General features: G+C 42.2%; 1 long non-coding RNA gene across 2 annotated transcripts in view; it reads right to left on the minus strand.

The window, feature by feature from the left end:
• Positions 1-684: 684 nt before the first annotated feature.
• LOC115374738 (uncharacterized) overlaps positions 685-18,210 on the minus strand; it is a 99,435-nt gene continuing 81,909 nt past the window's right edge. For both annotated transcript variants that reach the window (XR_003929649.1, XR_003929648.1), the window contains 2 exons: positions 12,782-12,863; positions 685-2,676 (listed from right to left, as the gene is read on the minus strand). This is a non-coding gene — a long non-coding RNA (uncharacterized LOC115374738). The remainder of the gene's footprint in view (positions 2,677-12,781; positions 12,864-18,210) is intronic.

An 18,210-nucleotide genomic window follows, 5' to 3' on the forward strand; every position in this document is an offset into this window, starting at 1 on the left:
TGTCAAGGTCAAGATAAACACACTCTATGACACGCAGCGGTGATTTTGGCAAGACAACTTGGGTGGGGCCCTACATGATGATGCATTCCAACACTGCGAGAGACTGAAACCAGAAAACACACACACACATACACACACACACACACACACACACAGCTGCCCTATAACAGACAGACAGACGGATAGACATAGAGAGAGAGAGAGAGAGAGAGAGAGAGAGAGAGAGAGAGAGAGAGAGAGAGAGAGAGAGAGAGAGAGAGAGAGAGAGAAAGGTGTTTTTTCCAGGCTTAAAAAAGGTTTGAAAAAATGAATGAATTTGTCACAAAATTCAACACATAAAGTCACAGCAACAGCACACATCATCCGGTGCACCTCAGGCATACAGACAATATAGTTTTGTCACTTTTCATTGCCTTTTATCAGTATGCTGATGATACAAAACTGTATGTCTCTATGTTATAATAGCCATGTTGAAATTGCACACGCTGCTACCCCATGCATAAATAAGGGATCAAAAGCCAGCTTTGGTGTACTGCAAGCTAATACACGACCAATAAAAAATAAACTTTTCTCAAGTGTATTTCAATTAATTTATTATTCATTCATTTTATCTCTCGTTTTTTTTTTTGTTTTTTTTTTTTTTTTCCCCAAACGTAGGTAGGTATAAATATACAGTAAATATACAAAAAATCCCTGCCCAGGGGTGGGTATATGCACCATATGTCCCACTGCGACTCTGCTTGGGGCTATTAAAGCTCCAGTAATTGAAATCATGAAAATAAGAACTATTTAGACTCTACTGACGATCATGAAATTCACAATTTTGACTATCACGGCTTTAAAAATTCAATTTCTCCCACCATTCTCCAGTGTAGAAGTTCAGTGTAACTCTGATGAAACTGAAATTAGCTGTAAAAAAAACAAAAATCCCTCAGGAAATTCAGAGTCGTCTTGAACAACTGGCCTCCAATCTTATGTGTGCTTCAAAGAATTTGGGTGTCATTTTGACCCGCTTTCCAGTTGCATGCAATATCCTGAAAAAGCCAGCTCAGTCATGTTTTTGGGTTGTTGTGTTTTTTGGTTTGTTTGTTTGCTGGTTTTCATTTGAGAAATCCTGCCAAAATGCAACCTGCTCTGTCATTTCAAGAATGATTTGTGCTTTTTGTCATTGCCCCTGGACGCTCGCTACCAACTCTTCATCCCTCCATGGGCCAGCGTAAACTCCCTGAAATTTTTAATCATGTGGTTATCTGAGTATCAAATATCAAATAAATAATCAAAATAAGGGAGCATTTCAAAATAGCTTAAAACCTGCTTTCATGATCTTGCCTTCAATTGTGCTGCATTTCTTGTACAATGTGTTCTCTGACTATTTGACTGTAACTTATTATAGTCTAATTAAATTCCAGTAATGTGTTATTGTTACTCAGCGGTGACATTCACTTTAAAAAAAGAAAAAAAGAGTGCGGCACGGTACTTCATGTGGGCAGGCAAGTCTTCAACCTTGCTGTTAAAATGAGTTGCATGAATGAATCCATTCTAAATTGCCAACAGAGCAAGGGCGTTCAGCCTCTGCTGTCACATAGTGTTGCATGTAAATGTCTTTATGCCTTTTTGTGTTGAATTTTCCTTCCTGTGTGTGTATGTGTGTGTGTTTTTTCTAACTAAAAGAATCAGTGAACAAAATATTGCTTTATACCTTGATTTATCCATTACGATGCAAATCACAGTCAGTGAGATACTTCCTGGTATGTGGCCGTATAGGAGAGCAGCTTGTTTGGCTTCTGCTTCACTACCAGGTGTACAAGTGCACACAGCACCACCTACACAGTACATACCCGAGCACCGTGCGCTGCAAAAAGTTCATTATGGAGATTAGATAAAATTGCCTCTTGTGTGACTCATTGGCATGCATTAAGTACAGTGTAACAATAACACAGCAGGAAAACAGCAAACCCACACTTGCATATTCAAATTTGCAGAATCAGTTGATACACACGACCCAAAAAAAAGAGAGAAAAAAATCCATCTTTGTAGGTCATTCCAAATGAAACTGCATTGGCAACAAGTGGGATTATCTCAATCCACTGGCAGTTTTTCACTTGTTAGAAGAAAAAGGATTTTAATCATAACTGTGTGACTAAATGACCTGCAACTGTGGAATGTTTCTTGCAATGTTTTATTAAAATTAAGTATGGGGTTGCTAGGTTTTGCTGCATTAATCTGTATCTCCTGGCATTCTTGATATTAGTTCAAACCCATCTCTTTGTCACTGAGCGAGTGCTGTAAGATTTTCCGCCATCGCATGTGAACGTGAAGGCAGCACGTCTTTTGTTACTTTTCAGCCCTGCATGGCTTTGGCACCGTGAGGTCCAAGCAGAAGCTCCTCTCAGTGGTGAAAGGGGATGTCCGGCTTAAGCAACAAAGACACGAGCCAGCAGGATGGCGTGTTAAGCAGCGAAAGTGTCCTTCAACTCAAACACAAAGTGTCTTCTAACCAGCAGTGAGCCGGCGCTCCATCCTGAGAAAGCTGGACTCACCGGTGTTAGATCTGCCTCTCTCACCCCTCTGGTATCTTTGGAGTAAAGTGTTTCCTACAGCTGCTTCTGCTCCTTTTCTGACTTTTCTGTTGTTGAAGTGGGACCAAGGAGGATGACGCCGCACAGCCTCAGCACTCTGCAGAAGCAAAGGCACCACTATCACTGAGTTGTATTAGAAGCAACTAAATAATATCTAAATAAACTTAAAATTGCACAGAAGATAGCAGCCAGATTCATTCTTCATTGTTCTTTCTGTACTAAAGTGTGTAAGATGCACAAACCATTGTTGTGGCTAACATGGAGGCCAAATTAAAATTCTGTTTTCTGTTATTCATGCACAATTTTATTTGGAATAACACTCCACAGTTTTTATATGATAACATAGTATGTACTAGTTTTTGTCATGGGCATAACATTTGGCAAGAGAGCACTGGTCATTTGGTGGTCCAACAACTAACTGTATGATACAGTTGTTATAGATATGTATCAATATCAGACAGACTCAGAGTAGATTTTTTTTTTTAAGTTACCAAAACAAACACTGATGAATTTTTAATAGATTTTACTGAGTTTTTTTCTGTCTAAGAATTTTTGATTGTTTTTATTTTTTGCTTTTTGTTGTGTTTCCTCTCTGTTTTCATCATAGGTTACAATTTTTGTTTCATGAGTTATTTAATTTAATTACTGATCTTTAAATTTAAAATTTATTACTTGGTTTTCTTGTTGCTGTTTTTGCTTAGATTACATCAGCAGCCACTTTCTGGAATCTAACGTGGATCAAAATAAAGAATAAAGAATGAAGGGAGGGTAAAGGGACAATGTACATTACATTAACCAGCACTTGAAAATGTTCCAGAGTTTGTACAAAATGGTTCATTTTCATCTACACTCCCTTGACAGTGTTGATCTCATCCATTTTTTTTTCATTTGTTTGAGAAAAATATGTTTTTAAGACCCAGTAACACATTAATGTCATGTTAAGGAGCAGCCATTAAGATTAACCCCTAGTCTTATGTGTTTTTTCTCATCTGCTTGTATCGACTACAGTCAAATCTTAAAGATATGTTGTCTCTCAGCAGACTCTGTGGAAAAATGACATCCTTTTTAGGAGAGCACTGACCTTTCTGAGCCGGTAAAGCAGAACAAACATTACATGACAGAGCTAATTGTTTCACCCCAGAGTCCACTCTCTCTCTCACTCCTCTTTACTTCTACCAATCCCTTCCATCATTTCTTTTTATTTCTCTCAATTACTGGCTCCCCATGCTGTCTCTTAGCAAAGTGTGTGTGTGTTTGTGTGCAAGTGTGACCTTCGTGAACTTTATGGCCATTTATGGAGATTAGATAAAGTTGCCTCTTGTGTGACTCATTGGCATGCATTAAGCACAGTACAACACAAACACATACACTCACACACACACACACACACCAACAGACATGCACAAGGAGACCATCTTAAATCGGGGGTATAGGACCAAATTAAAGGTAAAAGCGCTCTTGGTTTTCTTCTTTTGTGAGACATCAGAAGCCGCTTTTTAAAAAGCCTTGTTCAGTGTCCTTTTTCCCCTCTCTAATGGATTTTTGATTTTTCCAGAGCATGTGACACAATTAGCTCGTCTTTCTTTTTTATTAATGACACATTCACTCTTTTCTTTTCCCCGCCTGTTGTTTATTCTTCCAGTAAATTGGAGAGTGAAGAGGTCTTAAAAGTGCACGCACACAAGCGCGGATGTGTGTGCGCGGCGTGTGTGATTTGAATATGCTTTGGAAAGCCAGAGAGCGAGGTCTTTCAGGTCATTAGGTTGTTGACATGCGGGACTTGCTTTGGCACGGTAAAACATTAAAGAAAAAAAAAAAAAAAACACATATTACACAGAGAGACGAAGAGGCTGAGAGGGAGGACAGAGTGAGCTGGCCAGCTAACCTCAACACACCTTAAACGTCTGAGATGGCAAATAACCGATCGGCTGCTTCAAACTGTACTCAAACTCAGTTATGTCCGATTAATTTTGTTGCAAACCACCCGAATACACAGTTTAGCAAACCATTTATTCCAGTATTCACTTTGAAATTTGGTTTGTTCCTCATTCTCACAGTTCTAATGGCCAATTCCTGTGTGATTTCACCACATGAGGTGAGGTGTGTGACTGCGTGTGAGCGTACAATTACATAACTGTACGCACACCAAGTTCCTCCTATAATCCAGGGTAGTGGATTTCACGACCAAGTGCCCAAAGGAATAAATGCACCTGTATTTCAACACATTTATAAAAGGCAGTGACAAGGCGGCAGTCAGCAGAGCGCAGGTGGAAGTTATCGCCCTGTTTGTCGAGTCCTTTCAGCCACTGAGCATGGAAAGTTGGTTAGTGCTACCTTGACCCATGATCAACCTCGCCTCATGCCCCGTCCTGGTGTGACATGGATGCACTCAGACACAAGGCCCCGTTTGTGCTCACCTACACCCCCTTTAGCGTTTCTGGCATATCACAAATAGATCTCGGCTGGCATTTTATCCATTTCAGTGACTTAAGCCACCCCAAAAGTTAAGGTTAAGGTTAAGGTTGGTTAGTTAAGGGTTCACTTTAGGCATGGAAAGCTTTTGTCTCAGTGTGCTGGACTCAAACTTGGGTCTCTTGGGTGAAAGTCAGATTTTTGACCCATCTGCCACCTCACCCACCTCGTACTGTGGACGTCAAAAGTGCTTACAAAATGCATATGCCACGTTACAAACAAACCTAATCCAATTACAAAATACATTCCCTTTTGAATTGACAAGGCAGTTTAATTGTATGAGAGCATAATTTCTAGGAGACAGGGCTTCACTGGCTCACTGTATTTTTGTAAATCTGTCCAGGACTTTGAGTCATCCTGCTGAAAGACAGACAGATGGACAGGGCTGATCATATAACCCCCTGCCGGAAGTTTCTCCTCCTTAGTGGCGGTAATTATAGTCAACAACACAGGAACTATAAAACTTACTTCTGTCACCTTCAACACAAAAGGAGGTCCTGCTCAGACAAAACATGGTATTATGAGGCCTGTTCATAGCCAAATTATATGGTTGCCTCATGATTCATCATTGTTTGAGGTTTGAGGCCTGGACTATCTCCCCTTGTTCACTTCTCAGGGGCCGTCTGACCACTTTGGTAATCCAAGCATGCCTAGATGAGCAGATTATTACAAATTAGATGTATAAGAGATGGAATATCACACAGTCACGCAGTCAGACCCCCTTCACACTGTTCTTATTGCGTTCCACAAGCTCAAAAACACGAGGAACATAAGAAATGCTAATGAAAACATTACATTTGAAATACAGTAGTTTGAACTTCTTCAGCTAAATCCCTGAGCTATTTCATGTCGGTAAGGGCTGCCCTCAGGAAATATGCAAAACAAAGAAATTAGCTTTGTTGCGTATATGAAATGCTTGTGGATGTGGCCGTATAACCGTTTGTTTACTTCATGACCCTCTGTGCATCAGCAGGGGTCGGGTGACTAAGACAATATACATACAGCACGGAGGAGTGGAAGTGTTCGGCGACATACTGTGCGTTCCTGTGGGCGCTGCACCGATTTCAGTGCGCTCGCATGTGTGTGTGTTTGTGCATGTGTGTTCATGCCTGCATGCTCCCACCTTTGTGCGTGTGTGTGCATTTATTGGCAGTCCAGCAGGTGCTGATTGCAGTAGTCAGTGTGTGTGTTTCACAGTTAGGTATGGTGCGGTCACTGACATTGTCATGCACTGAAACACACATCAAGGTCAGTCCGCAAACACTCTCCTTTTTCTGATATTAAGCCTTTCTTAAGAGTCATTTGGAAATGAAGGTTTACGCAACTCTTCATCACCTATCATCACTCTCCTCTCACATGAAGACCCGAGAACACCAATTTAAAGGAAGAAGCCACTGGCGCTTGAGGAAACAATGCACAGAAACCAATAAAACAGCCTCTTTGCTGTTTATGTTTTATTATTTGTAATGCTGGAAAGAACTAAATTCATGTTTTGCTTCGGTCGTGCTCCTGTGTGTCAAATCCTGCTAAAGTGTACCTCCGTGTCTCGTCCAATCGTTACACTGCGCTGTTCTTTCCCAGAAGGTAGGAAAATAGGGCCCAGATTGAAAAACTCCTGAATTATCCTTTAATCCTTAGAAGTAACACTAATAACACTAGCTGTCATGAAGCAGAGGCTGCCAGTCATTTTAACTACAATCTCATACGTATACAGTAATTATTTGAAGGTATCATATTTAATTTAGTTTAATTTCAGATATGTGAAGCACAGAGTTTTTTACGGACTGACTCTCTAAAATGTTGTTTATTCCTCCGCTAAAAGTCTGAAAGTCTGAAAAGGTTTGTACTGTGCACGTTAATTTCATCATGTATACCTGCAAATTTAAAAAAAAAAAAAAAAAAAAAAAAACGGTTTTAGAAGATGCAAGGTGGCAAAACAATGAAACAATGACTGGCCTAAACAAATGCACGCCTCGTTCTGATCACATGGTTCCAAGACTTCCCACCTGCGTTACACTTGGCTCTCCAACACAATGCTTCATGTAGAACTCACTTGTTAGACTTAGCCTTCATATGCCAATTTAGAAATCATCCTTGCCACCGACAAGCTCTAGTGCCTCCCTCTTTCTTTCCGTCTCTTTCCATTTCTTGGCAGTCTTCCCTCACCTTCACCCTATTATTCTTCACTACAGGTGCAGCTCGAACACTCTCAGCCCACAAAAACCTACTGAGAAACCCAACCCGAGATACACCCAAGGACTTTAAATAAAACGGCGAGCCGAGATTCTGTAAGAATCAGCCTCCCTCCTGGGTGTCTGTCCCAGTTTCTCGCCCAGGCAAGACATGGCCGTGCCGCCGCCGCTGTGCGCCTGACGGACTCCTGGCACAGAATGGCCGAGCAGCAGACCACAAAATCCCACTCAAGGAGCAGATGCTTGCTTCTTCCTGACATATGCCCCCTGAAAGCGAGCAGGGTGGATGAGGAGCGGAGGGGGAGCGGAGGGATATTACAGGAGAGAGTGGAGGAAGGAGGGATTTACTCAAGAGGAAGGAGGAGAGAAGAAGGGAAGGCACGAGGGGAGATGGATATTATGAGAGGGATGGAAGGAGAGGGAAGGGAAGGAAGGAGGAGAGGAGAATATTAAAGCTCTGGTGACGTGAAGGATACAGATTTAAGGGAGAGCTTTGACTTTCCAGTAAACAAGAGCTGAGGGCACTGGGGCAGGGTGTGCTGTCAGAGTGCATGTCTGGAAATATGTGTGTGTGTGTGTGTGTGTGATAGAGTGAAAGAAAGGCAGGCATAGAGGAGGGGAAAAGCGACACAGAGAGAGGAAAGTGAGCTCCTTCTCGGCTAAAGACTGAACAGATGGTGGGAGAGGAGAAAGAGGAGATACAGTGGAAGATAGGATGGGGGAAAGAGCGAGAGAAAGAGAGAAAGAGAGAGAGAGAGATTATCACATTCAAGGGAGAATAACAGTTTATTTTTGTTGCATTTGACTTCACATTTTGGACGGCACATTTTTTGGCAGCTGACCCCATGCTGTTAAAAAAAAAAAAAAAAACAGGAAAACATCACTTTTTCTAGATTGCATGAACCGTATTTCATTGTGGGCAGCCACAATTAGACCAACTGGTGTTACATCTAGAATCTCAATTTACCCCACGACTTGGAAGGCTGTTCACGTGCTCTTCCTGCTGGGAAACAGATAAACCCGCCAACACATGAATGAGGTATACAGTTATATTAGAGGACTGGAATAATGCTGTTAGATGTTGTAGTTAGCACTGTTTCAGGCCTGTTGACTCTCATGAGCATTGTGCTTGTTTTTCCAGTGGCACGACTCAAAAGCAAAGATACCAGCTAACGCGGATAAAGCCCGACGTACGTATAGACAAAATGACTTCTTAGATCATTGTCCTTTTGCCTGCTAAGAGAAACGAAACAAGTGGCTTGTGTTTTCGTCCATTCACAGCTGAGGCTCTTGGAACGCTGGCTTAGTAGACGTTGTGCACCAGAAAAATGTGAGTGACTGCCAGCTGTTAAAGAGCTACAGCGATCAGGACTTTTACTTTGACAGCCGGTATGGCTCGTATAGAAGCACCGCTCTCCACCAAATGTTTCTGCCAAATAAAAAATCTGTTTCTTTTCAATTCCTTAGCAGCAAGTTTTCTCCCATAATCCTACCAATGCCTCAATGAAATGAACTCTTTCTATATATTAGATTTGGACAAAAAAACTGGTCTCAGTGTAAGGTGAGCCTTGGTGAAACTATGTGTCCTTGGACTTCCGTATCAACAGAATAGAGAGATCTTTTTGTTTATTTATGATACTTTTTCTCCAGAGGAAGCGTGAAGGAGAAAAACGAGCGGCTGCTGAAGTTCTCATTTTCCACAATTCTATGATTTTTTTTTTTTTTTTAAATAAAGGAAATGGACATTCAGAACCTAGTTTCAAACACTCCTACAATAATACCTTTTCCAGCTGAAGCAAATATGATAACTTCCAATGGGGAACAATAGGCTACATAACCGAACCGTGCACATGTAAATAAGTAAATATGTAAAAAAAAGTGTAGTATGAAGGTATGGTCGGGTAAAAATTTAATAAAATGGGGCTCAATAGACTCAGAATGTCCCAAAACATGCTCCTAAATAAAACCCTAAGTATCCACCAAAGATTTTTGCTTGACACTTGAAAATTTCACCCAGCTCCCATTCATGAGGGTGTAGTTATGTCCTAGATGTAAGGCCACAGAAACCAATAGGATACAGCGGCTTTGACGTCTGTTTTCCTTGCTGATATTAACCGTATGTTCTTTGTCAGTGTGTGCTTTATCATGAATACTTTGATTTTTATTTCTCCAGTGTCACTTATTTTCTCTATATTCTCATTTGTCAGTCATTTCCTTGATCGCTAACCCTCGGCTTAGAGATTTTCTTCCCAGTGCCGAGTCTGTCTGCCGTTGTCTCATTTACGTCGAGGTAGTAAACACACACACACACATATGCACTTCGCGGCACCCATACAGTTGCAAGGTGAAATCTTTTCATTAAAGCAAACAAACAAGCACGGGAGACGTACACAAACACACTTACAGAGTAAACAGCGATTCTAAGTCTTTCATTAATACACGCAAGAATTTAATTAACGTCTATTGATAAGCTTCGTCTGTCTTAAGGACATGTTTGTTTGTGAATAAGTGTGTGTGTGTATGTGTGTGTGTGCATGCGCGCGTGTGTATGTGTCCTCTTCATGCATGACAAATCATGAAGATCACTGTATAATGAGTGCATAACGAGCGTGTCCTTAAGATACACACACACACACACACACACACACACACACATTCATGCATACGGTGTGAGATATAAACACAGAGTGGTGAAGGATTAGTTGGGAGTTTTTAATCATCTTAATTAAGCTTGATTGTTATTTGTTGAATATCTGGCATTTATGGAGTTCACAGGGATACAAAAGCAGACTGAGTCCTAATTAAAGCTAAGAACAATGTAAGTCTTTGTTTTATTACAAGAATCTATTAAGGAGGAGAGAGACGCGACGTACGTTCTGCACACGAGAGCCTGTAAACAACGCTGACAATACACGAGGAGCCGCCGAGGAACTATGAAGAATCCATCAGAAACACTAAGCGGGCAGAAGTGGAAGATTCATTACTGCTGAGTGAAAACCTTTCAGACATGAAGAGTCAACTTACAACTGTCAGAAAACTCTTTCTTCCTCTCTCTCTCTCTTTTCATATTCACATTCCTGATTTTTTTTTTTTTTTTTTTTTTTTTTACATCATATTTGCAATGTTTGCCCTCAGTCTCGGGTTTGTGATACGCTTCATATACATGGAGGATAATGTCATCAGTCAGTTAAATGAAGAAATGGGTTTTTGTCGTTTTGCGAGGGTTATTGGTTGATAAATATAGTATTAATGATAATACGAATAATGATAACATGACGAATGAAGATGAAACGAGAGGTCACAGGCTACTTTCAGATTTTCTTAAATCAAGTGCTTGCAAAATGGTTGATATTGTAACACCGCTACAAAAACATCCACAAGTGATTTAGTGTCATATTCAGTGTTAACAACTTTTTTTCACCTTAAAACATGAAAATCTTTGCAATCCAGTTTGACTTGTCTCAGGAATTTTTTCTAGAATAAGTATAAATATATGTAAATATATGTATGTTGAAACGAGAACTAGATCAGTCCACTTGTATCAAGAATATGACACTTGATTCAAGAAAAATCTCCAAGTTGCTTACTTATCAATGTGTTTCCAGAAAAAAAAGGTTATACATTATCTCATCTCAATGGCAGATTTTATTTGAACCTTGTTTCAAGAACAAATAAATTTTATCACTGAATATGAAAGTGAATAACTTGGTAAGATGAAGATTTCTTGAACCCAGTCTCCTTATACTGACTATTAAGAGCAGATTTGGTTTGCGACCAGCAGGCTTCTGAAATTCCTGCATAGTGAGCATATTGGAAAAGTCATATTCTCCCAAAAGATGGATTAAAAAAAAAATCATGAAGGTGGGCTGTGTAACAGTTTAATAGGCAGGGGACACCCTGTAATTGGACAGAAAAGTTTATACTTCACTTCACAGGTAAATAATTATAGGAGTGTGTGTGAGAAAGAGAGACAGAGAGAAAGTAAAAGTATCCAGGGTGTGTGTGCGTGTGTGTGTGTGTGTGTGTGTGTGTGTGTGTGTGTGTGTGTGTGCGCGTGCGCATGTTAGTTATAAGATAAATGTCTGATTCTTCTGTGGCTGGCACGAGTCTCCTACAACAGTAATTAGAGACTCTTTTCCCTCACTGGAAGGCGTTCCAGGAGCATGCGCGTGCACACACACTCACACACACACACTCGCACACACACTCACACACAAGCTCCTGCCAAAACACTACACCCAATACTCCCCTCCTAGATGCACCTGAGGAAAGAATAACTGTCATCACACACACTCTCAAAATCTCTGCACCTGAGTACACCTACGTGCCAACAAGAGGCCACAGCACCGTCTGTTCCTGCTAGACACACACGCACGCTCGCACACACACACACACGCACACACACCTTCAGTATGTCTGTGTTACCTCTTGCCATTTTCCCTCTGTGTGTGTGTGTGTGTGTGTGTGTGTTTGTGGTGCCACTTTTTTTTCTTTTAGGTCCTTCAAGGAAAGTCGTATTGGCTTAAGTGCACTGGTTGATTTAAGTGTGTATTTATGTGTGTGTGTGTGTGTTTATGTATGTGTGTATGTGTTTGAGAATTACTTGCCTCGGCTAATAGGCGTTTTAGGCTTATTGAGGGTTCACAGAACTGTTTTCTAAATGTAACTTTTTATTTTGTTTTGTTTTTCAACGCCACCAACCCATTTTATCATCAGCATTATGAAGGGTATTGATAAAAGCCCCATATTTTAACACTTAATCGGCATATTTGCACCATTATGCATGCTTATTAGACAGTTCTGTAATCATTTTAACAATAAAAATTGTGTTTGTTTTACTCTGCTATTCTGAAAGCCTCTCTCTGTCTCTCTAAACAGTCAATTTTCAGTTTTTGGGGCTGGAAATTATTTTTCCATCAGTGTTTGACTGCTTCCCTCATCCACCATTGCGAAAAAACTGAATGCTTTAGCTGTGTTTATTCGGAAAGAACAATGGCTTCTCTCTGTTTTGTGTTATACAGAAAATAATTTGTGCCATAAAGCAATCCAGCACATCTAATGCCAAGTCCAACCTGCTGGCCCACAATGAAAAATGCAGTGCAGACGCTGCCAATCTTATCGATGCTCTTACAATATGATTTTACTAATGTCTCTTTGTGTGATTTGAACAGATGTGAACTGAAAAAGAGTAAAAATGCAAGTGTAAGTAAATACACTACAGATGACGATGTGTATGTGTATGTGTGTGTGTGTGTGTGTGTGTGTGTGTAAGGATGCTGAGTTAATTGTCCCAAGGAGTTAGACAGGCCTTCATACATCTTTAATACAAACACACTCATGTTTAGCAGGTTGCCAAAGTGCCACTGCGCCCAGGTGGCACATGCACACACACACATGCACACACACACACACACACACACACACACATTTAGCACCTTGTAAAAACCCAGGTGACCCAGAAGAAACGATAAGCAGATTGAAGACGGGGGGAGGAGGAGGAGGAGGAGGAGGCAGAGAGGAGCGAGGAGGAAGACCCACCTGTTATTAGCTTTTCTCCAGACGGCCGACGGGACAGAAGGATGGACGGAGGGACGAGGTGAAGGATGGGGAGGGGGGGTTCCTTGGAGAGAGAGAGAGAGAGAGAGAGATAGTCAAGGCATTAATAATGGATGGCAGATCCTTAGAGACCATGTTCAGACATGAATAATGGATGGGACTCAGCTGGAGGGGGCAAGGAAAACGCCTCAGCCGAGTTTACCTGAGGAAAGAGAGCGGCAAGGAGGAGAGGAAAACGAGGCAAAAGGAGAAAGTCGACCACGTCGAACTTCTCACAAGTCCCGTGAGGTGGCGAGCTTTCACTAAGCCGACCACTTCATGTGTTTTCTGTGCGCGAGGTCATGCTGGGTGACCTCCCCTCACCTACATGTAATTTCCTTCCACCAGGTGGTATCAGCTTCCAAGGGTTTGCAGGGAGCTGGGGAAGAAAGCTCCCACTTCACTCTTCACTCTGCGTCTTAATAATCTCCCCTCCGTGTGTGTTTGATGTGTGTATCCCCGCCTGTTGTGTTTTATTGTATTTAAACTGTAACTGGTGCGCTGTCTTGGCCACGTCTCCCTCGGAAAAAAAAGAGTTTTTAGTCTCAAGTGGACTTTGTGGTTAATTAAAGGCTTTAAAAAAATGGTTTCTGATTCTGAATCAATTCCAATAGACTTTTTTTTTTTTTTTCACAGCGGCTGTTTTCAGATGAATAGCAGGTAACCACAGGTGTTTCTAATGATATTAACTGAGGTGGTTTTCCATCTGTTGTTGGTGCTGCCTTTGCCGTGTCTTATGGTTTAAGACAAAACCATCACTGGAAACCCTGTGGCACTTAAAACTAAGGAGAAACAGCATTTTTGAACTTGGAGTGAAACTTCACATTTACAATAGCGTGGACTGAAATCTGTGCAAGCCATAAATGCCGAGAGGGAAACTTTTTAGCTGAAGTCAAATCAAAATGTGGAAGCAAAAAGTTTGACGGGAGAGAGCAGAGGTGCAGCCGCAGCGCTGTGCCAGACAGACGAACCAAAAACTGTGCTGGGTTTCTGCATGAGAGGAGCAACAAGGAGAGGGCGCACGCTAACTATCATTCACAAAGGCCCCACACGCACACGCGCGCGCGCACACACACACACACACACACACACACACACACACACACACACACACACACACACACGAGCATGCACAGATGCTCAAGGGACACACAAAAAAAGATGCATCTGCATTGCATAGACATCGTACGCACACACTGGCAGAGTCTTACACACATAAACACAAAAGCAAATACACACACACACACACACACATATACAAAAGACAGTGACTTCACACACACACACACACACACACACATGCACACACTGTTTGGTATACTGCCAGTTGTTGAAGCTGGAATCATGTGAGCTGAATGACACTCTGGGTAGAGAGAGAGAGAGCGCAGCAGGATATGCTCACTCACACACGCGCACACACACACACACACACACACACACACACACACACACACACACACACACACACTGTCCCTCACTCTTGCTCTCTTGCTTTCTATCGGTTACTCCCTCTCATCCTTCTCTCACACACATTTGCTTTCTCTCTCTCCCTCTTTCTCAATCTGTCTATCCACACACACACACACACACACACACACACACTCACGCACGCAAATGAGCACACTTTAGCTAAATGGGTGGCCTGATGGTGAATCACTGTCATTTAGCAACAAAGACCCCAGCTTGTTGTCCCTTCCTCTTCCCTCTTTCTCTCTCTCTGTCTTCATCTCTCTCTCTCTCTAGCCAGTGTGTATAATTGTACACACACACACACACACACACACACACACATATAAACACACATGCACGTGCACTGAGCCCAAACAAATGCTGCAAACACTTATAGGTGCACATAAGCACATGTTACACACCTACTAATGCACAAATGTGTACGCGCGCACACACACACACACACACACACACACACACACACACACACACACACACACACACACACAGTATGGGTGTATAATTACAGCGAGTGAAGCAGCACTAAGGAATAATTACAGAGGCTGGTCGCTGTTGTTGTTGTTGTTGTTTCCAACAAATAAACCAGTACACAAACAAGATGGAGGGGTGAGTGGCAGGTCAAGCCAGCGCCGCGATGACAGCGCAGAACAGCGCCACCTCCCAGAGCCCGGCCCCGCTCCTCTTTCTCTCCCCTCTCGTCTCTTTTTCCTTTTTCTCTCTCCTCCACTTTCCCACCTCTCTTCTCCCTCGCCCTCGTCTTCCGTCTTGATCACTTTGGTTTCCTTCTCCCTGCTTTCTTTCATTTTTTCCTCTATTTCGAGTCACTTTGTCCTTACACTGTCTTCCTCCATCTCTCTTTTCTCTCTCTCTCTTACACACACACACACACACACACACACACACACACACACACGGTGCCCAGGCAGTCACCTGTGCTGAAGGTAAATGGAGTGTGAGGTTTTACTGGTGTTGTGATTGCGGGGTACGGCTCAGGAGGAACTGCGCGCCCAGTTTGTTTACACGCTATCAGGCGGCAGGTGGAGGAGTCAGCGCACCGCCTCTTGACCCACACCGGGAGTTTTTGGGGGAGACGGGGTGTGAGGAGGGGGGGGGCGTTGTTCGGTTACGCACTCACAAAACTTCTGTGTGCATTTTTTTTTAAGCCAAAATGTGGAGAGAGACAGGCACTTCCAGGCATTTTTTTTTCACTTCTCTGGAAAATCAACAACTGAGTGAGTAAGAGACTTTGTCCCGTCTTCCTCGGCACATAAAGTGATATCCTATGTCCTTTTGACACAGGATATGATGGTGGGACTTACCACAGGTTGCGATCAAAGGTAGTCAAATAAATACAAAGATAGTGGAGTCTACATGTACTTCCTGATATGACTACATCATGGCGATCGTCAGGCAGGAAACTGGAGAGCGAGAATACGGCAAACCCCTGTCACCCGGCCAGAGGCAGGCTGACCCACACACAGACACAGGAGCCCACGCTGAGCTCTAAAGTCTCTACTTGAGGACTAATAAGTCGGCAGGAGCTCGGGGGGGGGGGGGGGGCAAGCCGGGAGCTGATTGGCTGAGAGAGGGCACATGAGCAGGTAAACAAGGGGCTGACGAGGCTGATACAGAACAGGTGTGCCAGAGAAACAAGCCGCCTATAGGAACCCAATGCCCCCCCCCAAAAAAAAGAAAATATCAATACAGGAAAGACCTTCTGTGAGAGATTTTAGTTCCTTCATTAGATTAATGAAAAGCAAATTGATAATAAAGTATTTCTGATTCTGATGGAGGACACTAAAGTGAAAAAGGGAATTCATGTAATTCATGTTTTTGTGGAATAATAAAAAAATGTACATCATTTACAGTGGCTGAGAGTCAAAGGAAAGCTTAGGTATGATAGTGAAAATGATTAAAACCTACTTTAGTTTACTTTGTACTACAAACAATGTGTGTACAATGTTAGTTTGAGTTTGTTTTTTGTTTTTTTTTACCCACATGTATAAAAGGCGCTGATTGGCCTAGACAGACAGGAGAAGCACAGAACATGTGTATTTGCGTGCATGCAACACTTTTACATGTGTGTGTGTGTGTGTGTGTGTGTGTGTGTGCGCATGTTCACGTCATGTGAGGCTGTGAATGCCTTTGTTTTTGCGTCAGTCTGTGCGCGGTTGTATTGCACTTCCGTACGTCACTGTCTGGCAGTGTGAGCATGAGTTTATGTATGCCTCTGTGTTCACTTGTGTGTGTATGTGTGTGTGAAACGGTAGGGGAGGTGCGAGGTTGTGAGGGTTAGGAGAGAGCAAAAGGGAGAGAGGGAGAGAGAGGGAGAGAGAGAAGGAAAGAGAGACCTTCCCTCCATGGAGAAAAAAGACGGATGAAAAATGGACGATAAACGAGTGCAGTATGAGGTGGCTTTGTTCTCCTGAAGGGCTCGGCTCACCGTTGGAGAAATAGCCAACTCTTACTGGGAAATCACAGCTTGGCACATCTCTCTCTCTCTCTCTCTCTCTCTCTCTCTCTCTCTCTCTCTCTCTCTCTCTCTCTGTTCCTGTTGCTACCTATTTCCCTCTGATGACTGATGCTCTCTCTCTCGCTCATTTACTTTCCTCTTTGTTCCGTCTCTAATTTTTTCTCGCCCTATACTGTCAGCATGTTTTTTTCATGATGATGATGGTGGCATATTTGTATTACTTTTGTCCTTAGGATATGCCCTTTTGTCTGAGATTATGTAATGTGATGCAGAGATGTTTATGTCCTTTCATTTGAAACTAGCAGGACCTTTAGTCCAAGACCAATTCCCCCACAGGGACAATAAAAATGTATCATATCATAATATATTGCACAGTATCAAATAGTATTGTTTTGTATTGTATTGTATCAAATCATAAAGTATGTATTTTTTTCCCTATTATATTTACATTCATATGGGTGTATATATAGAATGTGTATCCCCTCCTTTATGAGGATAGTTTTTGGAAAAAAAAAAATCTAGACTTCATATTATCCCTTGCATCCCTTTCATCATGTTCAAGCCTCAAATATGTATTTAAATTTGGCAAAGATACATATATATATATATACATCCTTTCCCCCCATCTCCTTTTTTTTTCATCTGTCCACCCCTCCCCTCGTCCATCTACTCCTCTTTCCCTCTCACGATCCAGGCATTTGCCCATATATACACCCCTCTCATTCACATACATAAATACATACTCTCATACATAGACTGTCTCTTCCCCTCCCTCCCTCTATCCATCCATCCATCCATCCATCCCTCACTCGCTCCTCCTTGTTCTTCATCCATCTATGCCTTTGTGTCCTGTTGGGACTGGCAGGGGATTCACTAAAATCCCAATGACAAGCCCACCATCCCACACACACACACACACACACACACACACACACACACACACACACACACACACACACACACACACAGCCAGAATGTGACAGGGACACCTTGGACAGTGACAGAAAGCAGAGCTAATGGAGAGAGCGATGACCAGAGGAGAAGCAAATAGGAGGAATAGAACAGAATACAGACATCAACATCTCGAAACTATTTTTGATAAAGTTTCCATACGCAGCATTTGTATGTTTTCTGATGTATTCGTACAATAACAAGACCATTAAGGCCCAGCTGTAAACCCACAGACCGTCTCTGTAGCTGGGCACCGCTCCCCCACGGGCCCGGCGGAAGTAAACTCTGCATCTTTAAAATAAAAGTCCTAAGTCTTGCTCCCTGGCTGGGCGCAAGTTGGACTCTTCAGTCAATTAATATAAATGTAGGATGTTGCTTAAAACCAGCACCTTTATGCCTTAAGTTAATCATTTTAAATGACATATAGAACTTGGATCAGTGTGTAGAAATTGCAGTTTCTTGATCATGACCTTTTTAA

The sequence above is a fragment of the Myripristis murdjan genome, chromosome 2, assembly GCF_902150065.1.
Source record: "Myripristis murdjan chromosome 2, fMyrMur1.1, whole genome shotgun sequence".
In the NCBI taxonomy this organism is placed as follows: domain Eukaryota; kingdom Metazoa; phylum Chordata; class Actinopteri; order Holocentriformes; family Holocentridae; genus Myripristis; species Myripristis murdjan.